This window comes from Bidens hawaiensis, unplaced genomic scaffold (assembly GCF_021521415.1).
Source record: "Bidens hawaiensis isolate Kalapana, Puna unplaced genomic scaffold, B.hawaiensis_p1.1 tig00034685_1, whole genome shotgun sequence".
Lineage (NCBI taxonomy): Eukaryota > Viridiplantae > Streptophyta > Magnoliopsida > Asterales > Asteraceae > Bidens > Bidens hawaiensis.
In genome coordinates this window covers 69,438-90,757 of record NW_027496017.1, presented here as the reverse complement: position 1 = coordinate 90,757, position 21,320 = coordinate 69,438, and the positions used below count along the sequence as shown (strand labels likewise).

The following is a 21,320-nucleotide window of genomic DNA, read 5'->3' as shown; positions in this document are numbered from 1 at the left end:
ATGTATCTAATTATCTATGTATAGAGTTAGGACCATCAAGCGGCTAGTGTTTGGAGGTTAGCTAATCGAGCTTTCATGACACGTATCTAAAATTCGTATCACACATAAAACCAAACACGCAACATATTCACTAGCTAGTTTATACGAATACAACCTTTTTTAACCGAAAATGTATATTTCTTTAATAATTTTTGCATATTAATACTTTAAAATTCTACTTTTACACCTTACTTTTTAAATTGTTAACAACTATGTTTAATGTATACTAATTTATTTATTAACTTAAACATTGACATACTTGTTATAAATATATATTATTGTGGTTATCAATACCAAATATAGTTAGGCTTTTTCTCCAAGTTATCTTCTCCTATATATACATATTATTGTATCATATTGTAGAACACACCTGATTAATGAAAACCATCTTTCTCCTTATATCTATTTCTCACATATTTGGCTATTAGGCTTGTTTCACAACACGTTATCAGCACGAGTTGCTTTTGGAGTCGGATTACATCTTCATGAGCCGTGGGTAGGAATCAATCAGATCATCTTGCAATTGTTTATACTAAAATCTGAATACACGGCTTACAAAAGGTACTTCAATTTACAATCCTTTATGCTCATATCAATTGGAACCTTGCATTTTTTTTATTTTTCTTCCTTCTAGAATGAATAGTTTAATAATTTTTACAACATGGATATTTAAATGGATATGTTTAGATTTATCATGTATTCTTAAAAACCAAATCTTGTTACCATGGCTATGCTTCGTAATACTTTCATAGAGTTAAATTAAATTTAGATGGCTTCTGTAATATGATTTCTTTCTACTTGACATTAAATTAAATATTTTGATCGGTACAGTTTATGGTTTAGTTATTCTAAAATATAACTGAGTGAGTTGTGTTTGTTCGTTTTGCAATAAACTTCTTCTATATGCTCCTAAAAACAAAATAGTTATATATTTGAATATTGTGATAACTACTAAAGAAAATTATGATATGCTTATTTTATGATTTTTTTTGTTGTTTGAATTTATAAGAGATAATAAGATAAATGCAAAGGCCGGAACATCACATGTAACATAATGATAATAAAGTATTTCACAATATCACATATTTTAGAAGTTTCTTCTCTAAGTTAAGGAGATTATTTTTTGATTTCTTCAGCTATTAAAATCAAAGAAGATTATGTTTTTATAAATTAGTTTTTTTTAGTTTATAAAAAAAATTATGAAATCAAATCTTTATATGTTATAATTGATTGTGATATAAATAAAACCGATATTTATGGATGTTATCTTATTGTTGATATTATTATGTTATAACTGATGAACTACAAATTTGGGTCAAGATATATTGAATATATTGAAGATATTTTAAATTAAATGATTGATTTTATATTTAATATAACAATTTGAAAATTTGATTAAATCATATATACAAGTATATATTTGTGAAACTGAATATTTTATTTACGACATTAGAAGAAAGAGTATCATCGTAAAATATGTATGACTTTTAACATGCATAAAATTAATCAAGTTTGGAAATTAAAAATATATATATATATATATTTTATTTGTGATGGTACCTAAATTTTTCTTATAATGGTTATATATAACTTAATTATGGATCGTAATAGAGCATTTGAGTAACCCTTTTTATTTCGTAGTCAAACCTCAAATGTGTTGTTAATAAACTTTTAGCATTGAACCAATATAGTATGGTAAATAAGTTTGATATATATTTTATTGGTTTTGTCTTATTTTTATATTCACCATGATGATGATTGTTGTATATATTATCGTAAGCATCTTCATATAACACTGTTAATTATAATTCCTAAGTTGTATAAGATTCGAATATGTGAAAACTTCACAAGACATAAATGATAATGTGTTATTAAGTGAAATAATAAGTTGATAGAGATAGTCATTTTTTGTTTCCAAGTAAATTGATAAATATTTGTGAATGGTTGATAGTTAATACGTACATAAATCATATACATTTGTTTGTAAGTAATGAAAACTCTTATCTCATAATGTTATACTATAACTTATATTTTATATGTTGAAATGTTATAATGGTGGGTACTCTATTATTTCACATTATGTATGCTTACAACTGACCAAAGTTTTGGTTTTTTCTTTATTACTCTAATGAAAGAGATAAATGTACTTATATATGGCACCTCAAGTGTCATATTTCCTAAATCTCATTGTTGAAGGTTCCAAAATTTAGTATGATAAAACTTACATGACTCATTCATGTAATTACTTCACAATACTTGTTATATGAAGAGAAGATTAATTATGAGAAAAAATCGAAAACGATAATTTTTCATCAGTCAAACCTTAAGTATGCTCCTGAAGTAGCATATCATTAAAACATATGAAATGTTTGATATGATTTTATATCAGTTGTTTGATGAATAATGAAAAACCATGAAATTGGTTTTGTTATACCCCATTCCCTGAAGTGAATATATATTGATCGTTGTGATCATTGGCATAATTTAAAAGATAGTAAGGATGATCATACTAATAATGAGATCGAGCACTAGAATTGGAAAATGGATAGATCACATATGAGAACAAAATATGTAACACAAATGTGAAATCACATGATTGCTTGAAGCGATAATACAATGTTCTCTCATATTTATAGTGTTGTATTAAATAAGTATAATACATATACAATCATAAACCTGTAGTTTATGGATATCTAATGGTATGACCGGTTAGACCACACCGAGTCAGTGATGTGAAATTTATTGAAGAACCAAAAGATTATTCCTAATTTATACATGTAATATTGCTCTCAAGGAGAATTGTTTGTTTACCAACTGAGAAAGGGTGTAAATCCCTAAACATTATGGAAATGAGAAAAGGATACACAAATGCTCACATGATACCATTTAGTGTTTTCAAAATCGATGCATCGTCTAAATGGTTATCAAGATCGCAACTTCAGTTTGCATGATCTATGGCTTAGCTATAAGATAGCAAACATATTATTCCATATTGGTATATTTACATTCGGTTATAATAATGAATTTGATTTCTAAGTTAATAATGATCATTGGAATAAGTGTTAAACTTCATAAATATGTTCTTACATATATTGTTTCGTTAAATACGATCACTCAACGTCTGTAATTGGTTGCAAAGGCAATTATCACGAGAGCAAAGATTCATGTTTGTATTTGAGTACATTTTACCAGTCATGTGTGATGAACATTGGATGGAACATATCATGAATGGTTTGGCGGTTGGCAATTAATTGGTGTGTCATCGTTGTACCCAAAATCCTTCTAGAAGCCATGCCTGGTACGCCTGATTTTGACTTCTCGATTTATGATAGGCAACTATCACAATAGCCATCACTGGCGAATTATTTATAGAAACATTTTTTTAATGGCTAGATCATTAAAATGGACTATTGGTTAAATTTATCATGATATACTCGTCTTCCGGTTTTAGGAAAAACCCTCACCTAAGGCTCGTGAACACTCGTCCGAAGACACAACAGTGTGGTAAGATAAAACTCGTCAGTTTAAGGATCCAACTAGTAAACACCACATACTCATCTACTCTCTCATCATCACCTGGTGTCGTTAAAACTAAATAATGAGAGAAGAAATCAAACATTGTTTACATAAAACACTAAATCTCTTCCTTACGAATCACAAGCTCATTGACTTATAGAAATATTAATTATTCAATAGTTTGCTTTATTAGGAAAAAAACAAAAAAGTATTACCCATATAAGTGAGGACCCCTAAATTTGACATTTAGGTGCTAAAATCCAAGCTTTAGTCACATTTTCTTCTCAAATTACAACAAAACAAATTCAGTACAAAAAATCAAGCACAAAAAAATTAGGACAGAACATGTAGTATGTAAATTTCAACATAAAAAATGTAGTATTCCATTGCAAAAATGTTGTACAAAACTGAGAAAAAAACCCACCTTTTGAAGTTTTTTAATTAATTATTATTTTCTATACACCAACATCATACTTAAATTAAAGATAAAACATCAGCTAAAATCAAGCCAAATTTAAAACATCCCTAGGCTCTAGCCACCCCTGATTTTCACATTATCATTTCGTAATTTCTAAATGTTCATGTTCATTCAAACTAATTAGCACTCTCTTTTTTGTGTAATACACGAGTTTAAATATAGTTTATGATTACATAATAATAAAAAGAATAGCAAGTTGCACCAAGCCACCAGGCACCAACCATCTGATGTTATGGTCTGGTCATGAGAACCACCTTTCACCTATGCAATCCATGGACGACAACCGGTGTAAATCAACACTTCCAGTTTGATGATATTTATGTGCTCTTTTGAAACGACTTGCTTTAAATTTAAGGAGTCATCTTCTTATTTCTCTTTTGTTATCATTACATAGCACTAATATGTATCTAATTATCTATGTATAGAGTTAGGACCATCAAGCGGCTAGTGTTTGGAGGTTAGCTAATCGAGCTTTCATGACACGTATCTAAAATTCGTATCACACATAAAACCAAACACGCAACATATTCACTAGCTAGTTTATACGAATACAACCTTTTTTAACCGAAAATGTATATTTCTTTAATAATTTTTGCATATTAATACTTTAAAATTCTACTTTTACACCTTACTTTTTAAATTGTTAACAACTATGTTTAATGTATACTAATTTATTTATTAACTTAAACATTGACATACTTGTTATAAATATATATTATTGTGGTTATCAATACCAAATATAGTTAGGCTTTTTCTCCAAGTTATCTTCTCCTATATATACATATTATTGTATCATATTGTAGAACACACCTGATTAATGAAAACCATCTTTCTCCTTATATCTATTTCTCACATATTTGGCTATTAGGCTTGTTTCACAACACGTTATCAGCACGAGTTGCTTTTGGAGTCGGATTACATCTTCATGAGCCGTGGGTAGGAATCAATCAGATCATCTTGCAATTGTTTATACTAAAATCTGAATACACGGCTTACAAAAGGTACTTCAATTTACAATCCTTTATGCTCATATCAATTGGAACCTTGCATTTTTTTTATTTTTCTTCCTTCTAGAATGAATAGTTTAATAATTTTTACAACATGGATATTTAAATGGATATGTTTAGATTTATCATGTATTCTTAAAAACCAAATCTTGTTACCATGGCTATGCTTCGTAATACTTTCATAGAGTTAAATTAAATTTAGATGGCTTCTGTAATATGATTTCTTTCTACTTGACATTAAATTAAATATTTTGATCGGTACAGTTTATGGTTTAGTTATTCTAAAATTTAACTGAGTGAGTTTTGTTTGTTCGTTTTGCAATAAACTTCTTCTTTATGCTCCTAAAAACAAAATAGTTATATATTTGAATATTGTGATAACTACTAAAGAAAATTATGATATGCTTATTTTATGATTTTTTTTGTTGTTTGAATTTATAAGAGATAATAAGATAAATGCAAAGGCCGGAACATCACATGTAACATAATGATAATAAAGTATTTCACAATATCACATATTTTAGAAGTTTCTTCTCTAAGTTAAGGAGATTATTTTTTGATTTCTTCAGCTATTAAAATCAAAGAAGATTATGTTTTTATAAATTAGTTTTTTTTAGTTTATAAAAAAAATTATGAAATCAAATCTTTATATGTTATAATTGATTGTGATATAAATAAAACCGATATTTATGGATGTTATCTTATTGTTGATATTATTATGTTATAACTGATGAACTACAAATTTGGGTCAAGATATATTGAATATATTGAAGATATTTTAAATTAAATGATTGATTTTATATTTAATATAACAATTTGAAAATTTGATTAAATCATATATACAAGTATATATTTGTGAAACTGAATATTTTATTTACGACATTAGAAGAAAGAGTATCATCGTAAAATATGTATGACTTTTAACATGCATAAAATTAATCAAGTTTGGAAATTAAAAAAAAATATATATATATTGTATTTGTGATGGTACCTAAATTTTTCTTATAATGGTTATATATAACTTAATTATGGATCGTAATAGAGCATTTGAGTAACCCTTTTTATTTCGTAGTCAAACCTCAAATGTGTTGTTAATAAACTTTTAGCATTGAACCATTATAGTATGGTAAATAAGTTTGATATATATTTTATTGGTTTTGTCTTATTTTTATATTCACCATGATGATGATTGTTGTATATATTATCGTAAGCATCTTCATATAACACTGTTAATTATAATTCCTAAGTTGTATAAGATTCGAATATGTGAAAACTTCACAAGACATAAATGATAATGTGTTATTAAGTGAAATAATAAGTTGATAGAGATATTCATTTTTTGTTTCCAAGTAAATTGATAAATATTTGTGAATGGTTGATAGTTAATACGTACATAAATCATATACATTTGTTTGTAAGTAATGAAAACTCTTATCTCATAATGTTATACTATAACTTATATTTTATATGTTGAAATGTTATAATGGTGGGTACTCTATTATTTCACATTATGTATGCTTACAACTGACCAAAGTTTTGGTTTTTTCTTTATTACTCTAATGAAAGAGATAAATGCACTTATATATGGCACCTCAAGTGTCATATTTCCTAAATCTCATTGTTGAAGGTTCCAAAATTTAGTATGATAAAACTTACATGACTCATTCATGTAATTACTTCTCAATACTTGTTATATGAAGAGAAGATTAATTATGAGAAAAAATCGAAAACATTAATTTTTCATCAGTCAAACCTTAAGTATGCTCCTGAAGTAGCATATCATTAAAACATATGAAATGTTTGATATGATTTTATATCAGTTGTTTGATGAATAATGAAAAACCATGAAATTGGTTTTGTTATACCCCATTCCCTGAAGTGAATATATATTGATCGTTGTGATCATTGGCATAATTTAAAAGATAGTAAGGATGATCATACTAATAATGAGATCGAGCACTAGAATTGGAAAATGGATTGATCACATATGAGAACAAAATATGTAACACAAATGTGAAATCACATGATTGCTTGAAGCGATAATACAATGTTCTCTCATATTTATAGTGTTGTATTAAATAAGTATAATACATATACAATCATAAACCTGTAGTTTATGGATATCTAATGGTATGACCGGTTAGACCACACCGAGTCAGTGATGTGAAATTTATTGAAGAACCAAAAGATTATTCCTAATTTATACATGTAATATTGCTCTCAAGGAGAATTGTTTGTTTACCAACTGAGAAAGGGTGTAAATCCCTAAACATTATGGAAATGAGAAAAGGATACACAAATGCTCACATGATACCATTTAGTGTTTTCAAAATCGATGCATCGTCTAAATGGTTATCAAGATCGCAACTTCAGTTTGCATGATCTATGGCTTAGCTATAAGATAGCAAACATATTATTCCATATTGGTATATTTACATTCGGTTATAATAATGAATTTGATTTCTAAGTTAATAATGATCATTGGAATAAGTGTTAAACTTCATAAATATGTTCTTACATATATTGTTTCGTTAAATACGATTACTCAACGTCTGTAATTGGTTGCAAAGGCAATTATCACGAGAGCAAAGATTCATGTTTGTATTTGAGTACATTTTACATGTCTTTAAACTTATTCACATCAAGCCAACAAGTTATGATACTTCCTCCCCATTGCAATTGGTTTTTTGTCAGTAGTCAAATACTTCTCATCTAATATTTCGTATGTGTTATATACTGAAAATCCACCACAAGACACAAAGATGAGACCACAAAGGAAGTTGGGAATTTATGTCGGTATTAAATATTATATATGATTAAATACTTAGAGCCATTATTGAGATATTTGCTTATGGCTCATTGGTTTTCACTTTAGTGAATTGATGTTCCCAACATCAGGGGGAGATATAAGGCAGTTGGAAAATGAATTTAGTTGGAATGAATTATCATTGATCCTCAAACTAGATTAAATAAACTGAAAATACAAAGGATAATTCATGTATACAACTTATCGAATCAATTACCAGACAATTCACTGACCAAAATAGAGTGTCTATCTAAGACATATACCAACTGCTAATGCTCCATTTAAAGTTGTCTAAGAAGGACAAAAGCATGTTGATAATGTGTCTAATACACACGTGTAACATGGTAGACCAATCGATTCCAAAGATTAAATTTCCACGCTAATTGGAGCAAGTAATAAAGATGGTCAAGTCGAGGCACAATAAAAAGGTCTCATGAAAGAGATTAGACATGATGGTTCTTGAAGAACCTTAGGTACCTGAAAACAAAGAGCTCTCAATAAATTATATTGTATCATGTCTACAAAGATATATGGAATTGAAATAAAGTCGACGTCGTTATAATTTTATTTATATATATAATTAGCGCTTGAAATGATGATGAGGATCAAGATTCTAAATCTGCCTATAAAAAATTGATTGGCCGAAGTGGAAAAACGCAAACAGGGCATAGTTGAATTCTTTAAATAACGGAAAGTTTGTTGGACCAGCAGTCCGTACAACTAAAGTTGTAAAATGTGTTAGATACAAACGGGTCTTGTATATGAGTTATGAAAATTCATCAAGTGATATAAAGCAAAATTGATGGCACAAATTTTTTTTGCAAAGACCCATGATTAATTATGAGGATTGAGGAGACACATTCTCCAATGGTGGAAGCAATGACTTTCCGATAACTAAAAAGTCTGGTAATATAAAGAGAGAATTGATATGCGTCCAATAAATATTATGATTCAGTTGATACTGAAAGTTTACAAGAAAGTTTTTGAACGATTTGAATTAACAAATCATGTAAAAGTAAGTTCTCGAGAATACAATGATTTTTGTGTATAGAGTCATATTTGAATATGTTGCGGTTATTGAAAGTTGAACATAAATAGAACTCCTAAAGAGTTTCCTGAGATAGTTGAATACCTGAAAGGTTAACTAATACATCTTAATGATGGAATTTTTGTGCATCAATAAGCATACACATAGAAGAGAATCTATATTATGAGTACAATATCTCAATAAACAAAGAAATGGTTCAATATGGATGATACGTAATACAAAATTGATGTTTTTAAATGAGCAAGTTTATGCAGCAAAAATCCTATAAAGTGAATACACATGCATAATTTGTCAAGTTGGAAAGAAGTTCATGATGAATTGGTAAATGCATGGATTTATGCTTATTAAGTATGGTTAATCGGATTGAGCTTGATACAAATCAAGAGACATTTTGATAAAGAGGGAGATAAGTTGGATATAAATAGCCATACTTTTTATCAAAATTTCACTCTTAAAAGTTCACCAAAATCATACACTCATGATGTACACATCATCAAGAGAAACTTATGAACTTTTAAAGAGAAAATTATTTTTTCAAAGACCTTGACAATGTGTGATTATTGCTCGACTTATAGTTCGAGTATATGTGTAATTATATGTTTATAAATCCATCGAAGAACTAAAAAATGTTGAGACATTTTATCATGGACAAATTTAATCAATTTAGCACGTTAAAGAATGTCAAATAATGACTCTATATCATTTCCTATATGAATATGAAATATTATTGGAAATATCATAATGCATATATGCATTATGTCATACTGTTAGTTATATAGGATTATTATTTTCTTGTTTATATTTATCAGCATGTGTCATGCTAGGAGACATCCGAATGAGCTAAAACATATATTTCAGGTATGAAAGATATGTGTTTATATTTTACTAACCCATCAAAACAAGTTTGGTTAGTTTTGTTTATGCAGAGAAACACATTAAGGTCATAGTGTTTACCAGATTAAGCAATAGAAGTTTTCATGTGAAGATCATACAACATTATTCAACTTAAAGATTCAAATGTCAAGTGACGAAGACGCAAATGATTGACCACAAAAGTTTTGGGTAACTTTCACGGAAGATCGATATATACCGTTTTAAAGGATATATAAATCAGGGGGAGACAATACGTGTTGCACTCTTTTTCCCTTAGCTATGGTTTTGTCCCACTGGGTTTTTTTAGTAAGGTTTTTAATGAGGCAACATCTCCAAGCGTATCGAGTTGATAACCAAGGGGGAGTGTTATAAATATATATTATTGTGGTTATTAATACCAAATATAGTTAGGCTTTTACTCCAAGTTATCTTCTCCTATATATACATATCTTTGTATCATATTGTAGAACACACCTGATTAATGAAATCACCATCTTTCTCTCTACATCTCTTTCTCACATGTTTGGCTATTAGGCTTGTTTCACAACAATACTAATTTAAAGTTAAAGAGAATTATATTATTACTGTGTGGTTCTTCTAAAAGAAAAGTCATGAATTCCATTTCGGTACATAGTTTTTGCATCTCTCCAAAGTCCAAACTAATAAAGTATCGCGGGTGATTTCTAATACTTAACACCAAACATGCAATGCTTATAATAAATCAGAATATCACCTGGTGAACTTCAGCCCTCTAAAAACATAAAAATCTAATGAATCCTGAATAGTACTTCATTTGTTTCAATAAAAGTGTCATGGTTTGAAAATACAAAGTTTAAGCTAGATTGAACGATGGATTTCTTTGCTTACAAAATGACGTGCTATTTACTTTCGACCGTATTGACATTTTTTCTTTAGGTGATTTACCTTTTGTTAATTATAGTTACTGATATTGTATTATAAGTGTTTAGTTATAACTTTTAACTAGGGGTGTTGTTTGGGTTTTTCAATCGGGTTTCAGGTTTTTTGGGTCGAGTTTTTTGGTTTTATGTTGTAGGAATCTTACCCGTTTACTGACCCAAATGAGATTTGTGTTAATCAGTTTGAGTTTATTAGGGTCGGGTTAATAAGTATTCGGGTTTCAAAGCTCAAGGTGGAATGCAGCTTTAAATTTAACTTAGCATGGTATTAGTTAGATAATAATCACAATTCACAATTCTTGTTTCAATCAATTTTTTTGATGGCTTTTGTCACCCATCAGTAGGCCGTATATATAATCGACTAGCGGTGTTATTCGGGTTGTACTTTTGGGTTTCAGGTTTCTCGGGGTTGGAAATTTTATTTTGAGTACTCATACCTGACCCTAATCTCTCCCGGGTTACTCGGGTTCGGGTTATTCAGATTCGGGTTTTATGAGTACAGGTCAATCGGGTTTCAAGTATTTGACCTAAAAAACTATAAGTGTACATATATGCTAAAATTCTAGCAAATATATCATCTTTAAAATTTAACTTACATAAGCAAACAACAAACCACATAACCCAAAATACACAATCTTTTAACATTTAGTTCTTTTAACGCTGATTAAATATGTGACACCTTAACACTGATAAAAATTGATATGTTTTTTCTTATTAAATATACATATAGTTTTAGGATAACACATAGTTCCTTTTTTATATATAAGGGAAATTGAGTAATATTTATATACAACTTTTTCTAAAACATGCTATATAACAAAATTAACATGATGCAATGTGAAAATTTTCTCCATGAGCCACATGATATTTAAAAACTAAAATAATTTCACATATCACTACCAATGAGTTGAATATGTCAAGGTAGGATATAAAATAAATGAATTAAAGAGTTAGTCAAATAGGTTATTGGGGTATACCCGAAACCCATAAAAAAGTACTTGATACTCTACTCGTATTAGTTCGGGTTGTACTCGGGTTTGTAAGATTAGGGTTTGGGTTTCATGAGTACGAGTACTTTTGGGTTCGGGTTAATACTCATTCGGGTCGGATTTCGGATGAAAATGACAGCCCATACAAATTAGATAGTCCTTATTCCAAGTCCAAATCAAAATCCAAAAACAAAAACCCATCAGGCCCTCAACCTCCACAATCCACAATTCCACATATCACACAACCACTTCATTGTGGAATTTGATATTATCTTGGCCCAGTAGTAGATACAAAAATGACATGACACCAGGGGTAACAGGCCCAATATGGTTTGTAAACGTATAACGTATTGAACTATTGATTCTTCCTTCTAGAGTATTATTCATTGTGTAGAGTTTTACGGTTTTTTAATATTTATTTCCATTTCCATCTCTTTTAAAGATATGATTATGTTGCTCATCCACGGGTACACGTATATAGAAACTATGGTTTACTGCTCCGGAGGTTCACTGTAACCATAGTTCTTATAGACATTAACCCGAATTAATAACCAACATAGTTGAACCGGAATAACCAAAAGATATAAAACCAAAACCGCCAAAAGGCAAAAGATATAAAACCAACAAACAAACTTTCAGTTTTTGTATGGTTCCGAAAAACTGAATTTCGTCGTCACGTTGTGTTGATTATTGCAATATGCCATATATGATCACGGGCTACGACTAGATTACTTGGATCGATGATATTTTGGACGAATAGAAGATGGTAATGAAGTTTTATTTTTTACTCAAATACTAACGCGTTCATTTGGGCCATTAAAGCCCAAACCGTAAAACCCAAAAAATAACCATAACTAGAAATTAAAAATCATAAAATACATAAACAAGACGATTAAATCAAAAACAGAATTCTCGAGGTTTTGCTTTTGTTTGAGCCTAAAACAAATTAACCTAAACCTAAACTGACCCATGCATACCCTTAATTATCAGTTTATGTCGATCAAGATGTTTTCCATTTTTTTTATGAGGAAGAATTCAGGACTTAGCATGAGAATTGTGTTTTTCATTTTTATGCAACACGGGTCTTGATCTGACCGTGTCAAAACTCAATAAAGTGTTTGGTTTCATTGCGGTCTTTTAAGGTGTCAACACACAATATCAATAACAAGTAAATACAACTAAATAAAGGGTGCAGATTAGTCAAACAGTTTAACATCATGAAAATGTCTAACGGAGTGTTCAATATTAACTTAATTTACAAAATGACACGTCCAGTTGGAAGTTATTTGTTTAATAAACAAACAAAAATAACGCGTCCAGTCACAGATTTCTGTGTATAAACTTAAAGTTTAACCCCGAAATTTGAAGCAATTCTAGATGAAAATCAGTGACTGTTATGGATTGTTGTTTCATGTGCGGTATAGTGCGCGTACTTTAGATAATTTGTTTAAATCATATGTCTAGGTATATGGATAGCCGGATAGGCCAATGTTTTTTCATCTGGTAGAGCGAGTACTCTTTGGAGTAGATGCGGGAATAATTGTGTGATTTGAAGATGGTGTTTCAAAGCTCGTTTTCCACTTAACTTTTGAATTTTCTAGGATTTTAGACTTTATCTTTGTTTACTTTCAAAATGTTGGATGTAACAATATATCATGGTACTTGGACTTCATGTCTAAATATTCACGTTTAATTCTTATCGATGTTTGTTTATTTGTATTTGTGTTCATTTATATTCGTGAATTGTTTTTTTAAGATAATAACGAACATTAATGATAAAAAACACGTTAGTTTTCTTAAGGGACAAACATGAACTAGAAGAGTACGTGTTTGTTTGTGTTCATTTGTTTATTTGGAACAACTTAACCAACGATTTTTAAATGGTCATAACTTTTCCAAACATTAAATTTTTTAAAGAAACATACATTGTGTAAACGAGCATTTTATAATCTTTAATTTGAGTATAATATTGTTATAGTTTTTATTTAAAAAATGCATGTTACATGATTACCAATACATGTGTACTTTGCCGCATTGTGCAAACACCTTAGTAGTGTACACACACAGACACAAACTAGAGGAGGGAACAAACGCGTTGTTAACAAGCTATGTTGAGCCAAGACTAACTCAACTTAATTTGGTATGGCTTTACAACTTATATTATTATTAGAAGGGCTAAACATATAGCTTAATTTGCTAAATAGCTAAAATTAAAATTTTACTTAGGCAAAGTACTAAGTATGTAAGTTGTACCATTATTAATTTTTGCAAGAAGATCACATTGCCTTTTATGTAGTAGAGATGGTTCCTTCACTTTATTTCTTCATTAATATGGATTAAGGAACAATAAGTAATGCTTTTAATAAAAAAAATGGTAATCATTATAATGCTTTTAAATATGATCTAAATTTGTTTTTCTCACCATATGTATTACGGAGTATAATATAGTACTGATATTTTATGACTAAAAATGTGAGTTAAACACATGCGGAAAGAATTCAATTCACACGTATAAAAACCTCGGGTATACCTTAATGGCTTAATGTCCATGGCGTTAAGGCTGATTTGGCAAGGGTTAACTAGCGTAACATCACCTCCTTCATGGGTAAAAGGGCGTTGAAGACAAGATGAGTTAAAGTGTTAACGGGCTTTAAAACATTTTACGTACACACAAAATAATATATAATTTATGTTTAAATTAATTTGTGAAGGGTTAAGAGGCGTTAAGCCATTTCTTTAGAGGTGGATTGAAATGAGTAAAGTAGGTGATGTGACGTCTACAATAGTTCGTGAAGTTAAGGGGTGTGAATATATACCCTGTGGCTTAAAGAATCCTTGCTTTGTTTAAAACACGTTAAAAAGTTTCATATATCAAAGCCTAAAAAAAATAAATGTTAAAAGTATTCTATAACTTTGTTTAGAAGTAAGTTATAATGTAATTGTTTTATTTGTGTCAATATATAAATATGTCTGTATCCATATGAATTAATTTGTTTTACTAATGACGATAATTTATGGTGTTATTTTCGCAGGACAAGTTATGGAATAAAAAACAGAAAATTATAATGCATGCCGTTTGGTTTTATCCTTGAGGTTCCTTTGTTTATGTCAATTAGTAAATGTCTTGATCTCCATCTTTTAATTATTTATATATTTTTGTCTTTAATATAATATTAAAATATGATTTGTTCAAAATTAAAATAAACAAAATTATGGAAACTTATTATCGTCTTTACGTTGTTGGCTAATCTTTTTACATTAGATACATCGATATTCATCGATGGAAACCATGTGGAAATTTTGGGTGATTGATGGAGAAATATAACAATAAATTATAACACATTTATTAAAATATTACTAAGATGTGAAAAATTATATTGACTGGAGTTTTAGAATTTTGTTAGTTTGTTTAATATTCTAATTTGTGTCGCCTTCTTTCTAATTTTATAACAGATTTATTAGGCTCGGGGGTATACTTTAATGTCCAGGGTATTAAAGCTAAGTTGACAATGGTTAACGAGTAACATACCACTCATTTCATGAGTTAAGGGGAGTTAAATGCAAGCTGAGTTAAAATGTTAACGGCTTTTAAAATCTTCTACACACACACAATAATTTAACAATCAATTTTACATTAAATAAAGAGAGGTAAGGTGAGTTAAACAATTTTCTTCGGGCGAGGTAAAGTAGATGACACGATACCTACTTAAGAGAGGAAGGAGACAATATGTGTGGAAGGAGTCGAAGATGAAAGAAAAGGGGTGGACTGTCAGGGAGGAGAGAGGAAGGGGACAATATGTGTGGAAGGAGTCGAGCAACGTTAACATATCGAGAATTATAAGGATGACAAATAAACTTGAAATCGATGGGCAGATACGAAACATTTGGGGTGGGTAACGAAATGAGCATTTCGAGTACGGGACCATATATTTGTTTTAAAATATTTCGCGTTATAGGTCAAATATATTATTTGGGATAATAGCATAATTTATGAACTTTTACTTACATATTCGATATTTTATTAAAAAGTAAAAACAACTATCAAGAAGCTAACCAATGATCAAAAAATTACAAATTCAAAAGGGGTTTTTTTAAACACTCCACCCAACTCAAGTTTTTCTTCCGATTCTTATTACTGACCCATAAAAAAGAGAAAGTAGTTATATCATCAAAAACTGTCTCTTTTCATATGTTCTTGATCCCGAAATCCCAATCATTCCTGATCCGTCACAGCTTCCACCAATTCGTAAAAACAATAGCCTCGACGACCACCTTATTCGATTTCTTCGATTGCAGCGCCTCTACCCAGGCAATGACTTTGGCATGCCTTTTCGGATCCAGAACAACTAACTCCAACCATCGGCCAATCGCATATTAAGCGTTTACACATTACAACAATGATGATATGTTTTTATGAAAATTACATAGAAACATATACACTCGATCTGGCAGTTATTTGGACCGGATATGAAATTAACATGAATTATAATCGAATATCAGACCGAGTACATAATTTATTTCAAATCTTCTTCAATAAGATCGATGATTGAGATGAAACACCTGAAATTAAAATGATTATAATTATGTAAAAGTAAGATGAAACAATTAGACAAAAGAACATGAAGTGAAGGAAACATTTAGTATTTAACGACCAAACAATTTGGAACTAGAGTAGTTAAATTCTAATCACTCTTTTAAAAAAATATAAAATTAAAATAAAACTATTTAGACTTAGTATAGATGGAATTGTTATTTTTATATTAAAATAAAAGGTTATGTTTCACGAAAAGTGACATTTCGTCTCATCTATGAATTTTGATGAAACTGGTTAAATAACATTTAAATGGGTATAAAGGTCATGTTTCACGAAAAGTTGACACGATAGATAATAAAGTTATACATTAAAGGCTAATTTATTCGATAATATATATAAATGTTATATTTATAAAAAAGTCGGTAAAGTATCACAAATATGTAAATATGTTAGTGATTAAGCTAGAAGCACGACATTCCTTATGAACTAAGAGCGCTGAAATTAATGGCTTCAGATGGTAAAGCCAGGCCTTAAATGTCACTTTGAGCCATCTGAGTTCGTGGACCTAAAACATTAAGATAACAAGAAGGCATCAGCGAGACGCCCCCGCCTACTTGTTAGTGTAAACCCTTGCCCGAAGTTATCAGGGTTCAAGTCATAGGTTGGCGTGCTGCCTAGAGTCACAACCACAAGGGAAACGAAAGAGCAAAATCGTTAATTAAAACAAGCTTACATTGTCTAGTGACTAAAAGAAATTGTGAATCACGCACATTATAATCAACCAAAACAATCGTCACTATCCAAAGCCAATTAACATAAATAAACAAAAAATGTGTAAAACAAACACATGACATTGTTCTTGAAATATAAATCTAGGATTATGGCTTCCTAAATACTTTCTTAAGTCACAGTGGTTTAGGAAACTTTGTTATGAAGGTAGCCAGTAGTTGCTAGCTATTAAATGTTTTAAAACTTGATAATAAGTTGAAGAAAAAGATAGGTTTCTCTCTATATTTTTCGAAAACATCATATTGAAAGGTTAATATTTAATTCACAACTCACCATTACATCATATATAGACAATCAAGGATGTTACTTAAATATATTAAAAAAAGTTGAAGGGAGGACGACTTGTATATAAATATATAAGCCAAACAAAGACACATACATAATACATGCAAACCCTTTTCTTCTCCTTCATCTTCTTCAATAATTCAAACTAGAAATTATTCTCTGGTTTTGTCTTCGTCACCAACCTTCAATTCCAGATATATTTTGGTTACTTGTTTCTTGTTAAATTAATACAACATAAAACTCTATAACTTATTGGCCAAAAAGATGTCAATAGCAGCAGATGAAGGGAGTTTTTCGTCGGGAGAAGACGGTCAGGAAAAGCAAGTTCAAGACCTTAAAACCAACTTCCATGGTGGAACTACACTCCCACCACCACCTCCTAAAAGGAAAAGAAACCTACCAGGTACTCCAGGTTTGTTTGTCTCTTTAATAATTCTTATCGTGGATTTCTTTTAATCCGTGTCGTCTATGAGAGTTGAACCCAATACCTCTATACAGAGGTTTGGAAAACATGTGTGACATTATTTTTAACTCATTAAAGACGTTTAGATATCTTCTAAAGAAATAGATTCTTTCTTGTATTGTCTTGGAAAAATCATATCATTCCATGGCCTCATTTTATAAGATTTGAAGCTTCATAGTTCATACTTCATACAACACAATTTTCAAGTGTACATGGGAAATAATATAAAAAGTAAAATTTTATAGACTAGTAACCAAGTTTCACAAATATTTCATTAACATCATCCAAACTATTATTACTCTAAGGTCACTAATTAAACGTTTATTAGGTGTTTCAGTTACGTACTCTGAAACTTTTTTAAATGTAAAATTAAAAAAAAAAAAAAGTGAATAAAATAAACTATATTGATTCTAGTTACTATATAGTACTTATATTCTTTTGTTAACTTAAAATATGAAGTAATAATGGGAAAAAAATCAATGAAACTATTATTTATTTTAAATCGTTTATTTAAGAATTTTTGGTATTTATAAGACTTTCATTAAATGAGATTTTTACTTTTATCACAATTAATAGCTAGCTTAAATACTTTTTAAAAAATTTACACAGATCCTACAGCAGAAGTGATTGCATTATCACCAACGACACTAATGGCCACAATCAGGTTTGTCTGTGAAATGTGCAACAAAGGATTTCAAAGAGACCAAAATCTACAATTGCACCGAAGAGGTCATGATCTTCCATGGAAACTGAGACAACGAACTAGCACAGATGCTCGGAAACGTGTGTATGTATGTCCTGAACCATCTTGTGTTCATCACAATCCGGCTCGGGCACTAGGGGATCTTACAGGGATCAAAAAACATTATCGTAGGAAACATGGAGAAAAGAAATGGAAATGTGACAAGTGTTCAAAGAAATATGCGGTTCAGTCGGACTGGAAGGCTCATCAAAAGACTTGTGGCACTCGCGAGTATAAGTGTGATTGTGGGACTATCTTCTCTAGGTTTGATTTACAAGATAGTCATTGTTAATTATGGATGCAGTCATGACCCATGGTTCTCTAATCTTTTACTAAATAAAATTAATGTTTTTTTTCTATATTACAGGAGGGATAGTTTTATAACTCATAGAGCGTTTTGTGATGCGTTAGCTGAAGAAAACAACAAGGTGAACCAAGAAATATTACAACCTCAACATCTTAATGATCATTTAATGACATCTAAGTTAAACGACTCTCGAAACAAAGGGTTAATCGGGTTACCAGATTTCAACAATTATGACCCGAAACACCAGACCAAGTCTCTTCCTCAAGAGCTAGTTCCAATGCCGTTCAAGCCATTGAACATGTCGGGTGGCATGTTCGCTAGTAGCTCGGGCACCCTATTTGGAAACCCAAGAGGTGGATCCTCATCATCTTCTGGGCTACAACTTAGCTCACCAAATGGCTCGTCGGGCTATGGGTACTTCCAAAACGAAAGTAAAGATGGAGGTTTGCTTTCTGGGCCCGCGGGCCATATGTCCGCGACAGCCTTGCTTCAGAAAGCAGCCCAAATGGGTGCTACTGCAAGCAATGGAATTAATTCCCCAATGATGCAAAAGACCTTTGTCACAAGCATGACTGGCCCGGATCAACTTAGTTCACCCGGGCCAAGGCCCACATCACCCTATGGTTTTCAACGGGCTAGTACCTATGATGACTTTCATGTCCAACGTAATCAAACAACTATGGTTGGATTAAATGCGAGTAGTGAAGGATATAATATTTTTCAAAATCCCAACCAACAAGATATGTTTGGGCCCGGCCCAAATCCCGTTATGAATGATATAGGGATTTATAGTGAAATGTTAATGGGAGGAGATCAAAGTAATCAATTTGCAAAGAATGTGGAGAATCGCGAAGATAAAAGTGATGAAAACTCTGTCTTCATTCAAGGTATGGGGAATAGCACGTCAAAGTTTGGTGGTGGTGGCGGTGGTCATGGCGGAAACGACACGTTAACAGTTGATTTCTTAGGTATTGGAGGATCTAGACCACTAAATATCCAAGAACAACAACGGTTGAATGGGTTTGAAGCAGCAAGTCAAGTAATGAATCCTTTTCAACAACTTATCCACGGGGAGTCTTCAGCCCATGAAAAGCCCATTTGGGATGAATGAGACCGGGAGGCCAAAGCCCATTTGTAAGAGATCATTATGTTAAGATGAAGTAAAATGGTCCTGAAGAGCGTTAATGGACTTAATGGGCCAAATGGGTTTTGTGCTTTGTTAATTGGTCATGAAACTAACTTTGTAATAGTTAAGGATTTATAGACGCTTGCCAAAATGCCAATTGCCATCTTGTTTATGAAAAGAAAAATGATCAATAATTTGTTAACTTCATCTTATTTTTTTATATATCAATAGTTATATGAAACTGTTAATACTTATCTGATTTTAAATATTGGATCATCAACAAGGTTCCTAGTTCATATCACTAGTTTAGAGCGAAATATACCGCAATTAACATGGATGAAACACGTGATGCTCAAAACTTCCGAGAATAGCAGGACCACAAGTCCAAAGCAAGTTCTCACTCTTAGGATCAAGAAATAGAAAGCCAATGTAAAGGTAATAATATACACAAATCCAAAAGGTAAAGCCACAAGAGATTATGTATTCTTTCACCGCAATCAACCTAGACACCAGAGTAGCAATTGCCTTGTATTACATAGACCCATCCGTGTGGCGTTTGATTTAGTACTCTAGTAGACCCACTTACACTCAACAATGTTGACCTAAGAGGGCAGTGCTAACATCTATTGCACGGCGACAAAAAAGATAACAATAATTGTTGGTCGAGATCTAGCTCCGATACCATGACTAAATTGGAAGGAGAGCAACTAGATGATAATGCATAACATTGTCTTCTTATATATCAAGCATTATACATAAATCTCTTTATACGTAGAAAATGTTTCAAACATATACTTATGAAACTAAAAAACTAATGAGATGAATACAATAAATTAGAGATTAATACCAACTCTAAACTCATTTCCAAAATATGTGTTTAACACACACTCGGATGCCCGTCGGGTAATTACGCGTCGTGTTTCATTTAGACTAGGGTTGTGCAACAATTCGGACTCGCGAACCGGAATAAAGAAATGACTGAGAAATAGAACCGGAACCGGAATCTGTTATTGTAAACCGGTTCAGTTCCAGAACCAGTAAAGTCGGTTCTCGCTAATCGGTTTTGTGCATAACCGGTTTGATTGTTTATTTATCAAATGAGTTGTGTAAACTTTGCAAATTGCAAAAAAAGCTTATATAATTATATGCAGGGGCGAAGGTTAGTGAGGGCCGGGTGGCCCCGACCCCCGTTTTTTTTTTGCGTAATAGAGTAAATTTATCTGTTTTCTTCCAAAATTTTGTATACGTGGTGTAAATTTGGCCGTTTTCGGCCGAAAATTTGAGCCTGCCCCCCTCCGTTTTTGAAATTCTTTATACGTTTTGAATCCCCCCCCCGGTGTATTAGTTCAAGCTTCGCCACTGATTATATGCATTCTTCTTTCATGATAAAATTAATTTAGA

At 30.9% G+C, this 21,320-nt stretch overlaps 1 pseudogene; it reads left to right on the top strand.

Annotated features, from left to right (window-relative positions):
- The first annotated feature begins 17,545 nt into the window (after positions 1–17,545).
- Positions 17,546–19,986, top strand: LOC143586506 (zinc finger protein GAI-ASSOCIATED FACTOR 1 pseudogene; annotated as a pseudogene).
- Positions 19,987–21,320: the final 1,334 nt, after the last annotated feature.